Source organism: Salmo salar, chromosome ssa29 (genome assembly GCF_905237065.1).
Source record: "Salmo salar chromosome ssa29, Ssal_v3.1, whole genome shotgun sequence".
Taxonomy (NCBI): Eukaryota; Metazoa; Chordata; class Actinopteri; order Salmoniformes; family Salmonidae; genus Salmo; species Salmo salar.
Genome location: NC_059470.1, coordinates 32535817 through 32541816, shown reverse-complemented (window position 1 = coordinate 32541816; position 6000 = coordinate 32535817).

The window sequence follows — 6000 nt, the reverse complement described above, 5'->3', positions numbered from 1 at the left end:
CCAGAATATTACGCACCGCTATAATGAAGAAAACATCCTCTACCTTCAATAACTCACTGATACCACACATGTTTTAACATCGCCCATTCAGAGTCACGGCATGATGGTTAAGAATAGGACCTGCACACCGCCCTGATCTCACGCTCAAATCAAAAGCTCCAACGTACACCTTTATCGCCCGTTTGGATCGTAAACCTTCTCTTGTTACGAAGATAAAGGTATAAGTTGTTAGAGCATTTAGTGTACAGGCCATACATAATGGTATTCCACAGTAGCTAAGACATATGACATGTCCCATTGTTTATGCATTACTCTCTCACATAAACTAATTCAGTGAACTTGACATTATAAATGTAACCACCGTTCAATAAGTAGAGTACATGAAACAAATCACACATTTGCTACATCTGTCATCTCTCTAATTCTTTCCATTTGAAATAATAACGGCACACTGTGATCTACTGCAGTAATCGTAACAGCACACTGTGACCTACTGCAGTAATCATAACGACACACTGTGACCTACTGCAGTAATCATAACGACACACTGTGACCTACTGCAGTAATCGTAACGACACACTGTGACCTACTGCAGTAATCGTAACGACACACTGTGACCTACTGCAGTAATCGTAACGACACACTGTGACCTACTGCAGTAATCGTAACGACACACTGTGACCTACTGCAGTAATCATAACGACACACTGACCTACTGCAGTAATCATAACGACACACTGACCTACTGCAGTAATCATAACGACACACTGTGATCTACTGCAGTAATCATAACGACACACTGTGACCTACTGCAGTAATCATAACGACACACTGTGACCTACTGCAGTAATCATAACGACACACTGTGACCTACTGCAGTAATAATAATGACACACTGTGACCTACTGCAGTAATCGTAACAGCACACTGTGACCGACTGCAGTAATCATAACAGCACACTGTGACCTACTGCAGTAATCATAACGACACACTGTGACCTACTGCAGTAATCATAACGGCACACTGCATTAAGACCTTATCCACTGTCTCAGCGGTCAGATCGCTATCGCTTAGCTAGTACGATAACAACCAGACACCTCTGGATGAGGGGCAACCCCTGCTTGCTTATATAAAGGCCCTTTCAGTTGGTACAAGCAAGGTGAAGAGGGCACCTAGGAGTCCAGCGCAGCACAAAGTAAAGGTTCAATCTACTTAAACCCCAGAGCACCCCAGTTAGTGTCGCCTGGCTCGACGCAGCCATTTATCATTCCTCCATTGAAAAACAATGGCTTGTTTTTTTGTTGTCATTTGAAAGGCCCTGTTAAACACTATTGTTGCACACAGGGTGGGTCCATCCGGCATATTATGTGACTCGTTAAGCATATTTTTACTCCTGAACTTACTTATACATAATTCAACAAGTCCCTCTCCCCCTACACCTACCTCTCCCCCTCCACACACTCCAGCAATGCAGGTTTTCAACAGAGATATCCTTCCGAGAGATCCACTGTACAGAACCATCTGCTTCCTGCAGTCCTCTGCCGGCTAAGCTTCTGTTAATTTCACTAACCACCCTGGCCATCCTCTCCACAGTCATCGACAATAATCTCCCTTCATCTCTTCTCCCTCTCCTCCACTGCTGATGTGTGTGTGTGTGTGTGTGTGTGTGTGTGTGTGTGTGTGTGTGTGTGTGTGTGTGTGTGTGTGTGTGTGTGTGTGTGTGTGTGTGTGTGTGTGTGTGTGTGTGTGTCTAAATCATCCTAAAGTATCTAAAAATGTATTTTGTTACTCAAATAAATGACCTATAGATTTCAGCCAATCAGTATTTTAGCTACGGTTTAATTATTTAGAATTATAGCATCATTGACAGGAAGTGCTACAGTGGAATTGTAATTTGTTTTATTGTAAAATTGACAGGTGATTGAACAGTTGTATCAGACAGAAATGTCATTAAAGCAGGTTGATATTTGTTTATCAAATCTATGTGTTCTGTCAGTACATCTTTTGTTCACAAATTATTTTTCTAGTAAAACAAATCAAAATATCTTAACAATATCAAAACACGTCGACAATGTGCTGCATGCATGTGCAAGATTATGCTATGACAATACACCCATCCACAGGACACGAGTAGTCACTGAATGGTTTGAGGAACATGAAAACGATATAAACCATATGCCATCGCCGTCTCAGTCACCAGACCTCAACCCAATTGAACACTTGTGGGAGATTCTGGATCGGCGACGGAGAGAGTGTTTTCCACCACCATTAACAAACCACCAAACAATGGAACTTACGGTGGAAGAATTGTGTCGCATCCCTCCAATAGAGTTCCAGACAATTGCAGAATCTATGCCAAGGTGCATTGAAGCTGTTCTGGCTCGTGGTGGCCCAACGCCCTATTAAGACACTTTATGTTGGCGTTTCCTTTATTCTGGCAGATACCTGTAGGTTCTTCTATTTTAATGCACTAGTCTCTTCTTTTATCTTAATTCCTGTAAGAGTTGCACACCACTGAACCATGACATTTTCAAAAGCAATCCCAATGATTGCAGTCCACCGGAGTGAAATGTACCGTGCACACACAGGTGACTGACAATGTAAAAATGCAGCTCATGTGTTTATGTGGTGCCTGTAAGTGGTTTCTGTACGTGGTGTCTGAACGTGGTGCCTGCGTGTGTGTGTGTGTGTGTGTGTGTGTGTGTGTGTGTGTGTGTGTGTGTGTGTGTGTGTGTGTGTGTGTGTGTGTGTGTGTGTGTGTGTAAGTTGATCTCAGAGACCTGGTTCAGTCCCCAAACTCAGAGGATGTAAGGACAAGGTTATCTGGAAAACACCTGATCAGCAAGACACACAAGCTCAGCATTCCACATGGCATCGAATCCTTCTCCTCAGAGTGCTGTGGAATTCACAGAGTAGCAGAGTATAGGGAGGGAGGTGGGGAGGGAGGGAGGTGGGGAGGGATGTAGGGAGGCAGGGAGGGAAGGATGGAGGGAGGCAGGGAGGGAGGTTGGGAGACATGGAGGGAGGCAGGGAGGTGGGGAGGGAGGGAGGGATGGAGGGAGGCAGGGAGGGAGGTGGGGAGGAGTAGAGGGAGGCAGGGAGGAAGGGAGGTGGGGTGGGATGGAGGGAGGCAGGGAGGGAGGTGGGCAGGGGTGGAGGGAGGCGGGGAGGGATGGTAAACAAATCTAATATGGTTGCTGTTGATAAGAGCGTCAGTAAAACATACAGACCTTGTCATATCTATACTCATTTTCAACCAAGCTCAAAACTGCCATTGGTATATGTTGTCAATGATTTGTTGTTTTAAATCCTCTGCTTCCAACACTAACGAACATTTAATTACACTGATATATGTTGGCAATGATTCTGTTGCTGCTTTCTCGTTCAAACAACTCCATGTGGTTTCTGCTGGGAGGAAGTGACTGTACACCCGTCGTGGGAGGAAGTGACTGTACTCCCGTCGTGGGAGGAAGTGACTGTACACCCGTCGTGGGAGGAAGTGACTGTATACCCATCGTGGGAGGATGTGACTGTATACTCGTCGTGGGAGGAAGTGACTGTATACTCGTCATGGGAGGAAGTGACTGTATACTCGTCGTGGGAGGAAGTGACTGTATACTCGTCGTGGGAGGAAGTGACTACACCCGTCATGGCCTGCCTCTCCAAACCCCTTAACCCTCGTCAGGGATGTTGCGGCCTACCGGGTGACTCTCCGCTGTCTCCATGGCGTGCTCTTACAGTGTTGCTAATGAAGTCAATGAGAGATCAGACTAATTACACAGTTGGTTTAGCAGAGCCACGGGGCTTCGGGCCACAGGCCCGTTCCCCACCCTGCTGTAGGAGTCTGGGTGACTCTAGCAGAACAGATTGGAGAAGATAACAACTTTAGCCAGGAGCCAGGACACAAAAGAACCAAGCCACTGCGTTTTTGTGAGAGGGACAAAACAGAGAGGTGAGAGGGTGTGGTCTAGGGGTGATGGGTTTAAAGAATGTTTATTAAAATTATAAATACGTCAAAGAATGAGAGATGAGTTCTGAAGGTAAAATTCAGGATCAACTGCGCAGACGTACGTGACAATTTCCTGTGAACATCATGTAAAAGTCATGCCCCTGTCGTGTGGTGGGGAGGGTTAAATGCTGCGTGCTTCTACTCTGCAGTGATACAGCAGGTATATCATCTCTCTATACCTAGAGGAGGTTTTACAGCACAGAGGACAGTGATACAGCAGGTATATCAGCTCTCTATACCTAGAGGAGGTTTTACAGCACAGAGGACAGTGATACAGCAGGTATATCATCTCTCTATACCTAGAGGAGGTTTTACAGCACAGAGGACAGTGATACAGCAGGTATATCATCTCTCTATACCTAGAGGAGGTTTTACAGCACAGAGGACAGTGATACAGCAGGTATATCAGTTCTCTATACCTAGAGGAGGTTTTACAGCACAGAGGACAGTGATACAGCAGGTATATCAGTTCTCTATACCTAGAGGAGGTTTTACAGCACAGAGGACAGTGATACAGCAGGTATATCAGTTCTCTATACCTAGAGGAGGTTTTACAGCACAGAGGACAGTGATACAGCAGGTATATCAGTTCTCTATACCTAGAGGAGGTTTTACAGCACAGAGGACAGTGATACAGCAGGTATATCAGTTCTCTATACCTAGAGGAGGTTTTACAGCACAGAGGACAGTGATACAGCAGGTATATCATCTCTCTATACCTAGAGGAGGTTTTACAGCACAGAGGACAGTGATACAGCAGGTATATCAGTTCTCTATACCTAGAGGAGGTTTTACAGCACAGAGGACAGTGATACAGCAGGTATATCAGTTCTCTATACCTAGAGGAGGTTTTACAGCACAGAGGACAGTGATACAGCATGTATATCATCTCTCTATACCTAGAGGAGGTTTTACAGCACAGAGGACAGTGATACAGCAGGTATATCAGTTCTCTATACCTAGAGGAGGTTTTACAGCACAGAGGACAGTGATACAGCAGGTATATCAGTTCTCTATACCTAGAGGAGGTTTTACAGCACAGAGGACAGTGATACAGCAGGTATATCAGTTCTCTATACCTAGAGGAGGTTTTACAGCACAGAGGACAGTGATACAGCAGGTATATCAGTTCTCTATACCTAGAGGAGGTTTTACAGCACAGAGGACAGTGATACAGCAGGTATATCAGTTCTCTATACCTAGAGGAGGTTTTACAGCACAGAGGACAGTGATACAGCAGGTATATCAGTTCTCTATACCTAGAGGAGGTTTTACAGCACAGAGGACAGTGATACAGCAGGTTTATCAGTTCTCTATACCTAGAGGAGGTTTTACAGCACAGAGGACAGTGATACAGCAGGTATATCAGTTCTCTATACCTAGAGGAGGTTTTACAGCACAGAGGACAGTGATACAGCAGGTTTATCAGTTCTCTATACCTAGAGGAGGTTTTACAGCACAGAGGACAGTGATACAGCAGGTATATCATCTCTCTATACCTAGAGGAGGTTTTACAGCACAGAGGACAGTGGTGCTGCAGGTATATCAGTTCTCTATACCTAGAGGAGGTTTTACAGCACAGAGGACAGTGATACAGCAGGTATATCAGTTCTCTATACCTAGAGGAGGTTTTACAGCACAGAGGACAGTGATACAGCAGGTATATCATCTCTCTATACCTAGAGGAGGTTTTACAGCACAGAGGACAGTGGTGCTGCAGGTATATCAGTTCTCTATACCTAGAGGAGGTTTTACAGCACAGAGGACAGTGATACAGCAGGTATATCAGTTCTCTATACCTAGAGGAGGTTTTACAGCACAGAGGACAGTGATACAGCAGGTTTATCAGTTCTCTATACCTAGAGGAGGTTTTACAGCACAGAGGACAGTGATACAGCAGGTATATCAGTTCTCTATACCTAGAGGAGGTTTTACAGCACAGAGGACAGTGATACAGCAGGTTTATCAGTTCTCTATACCTAGAGGAGGTT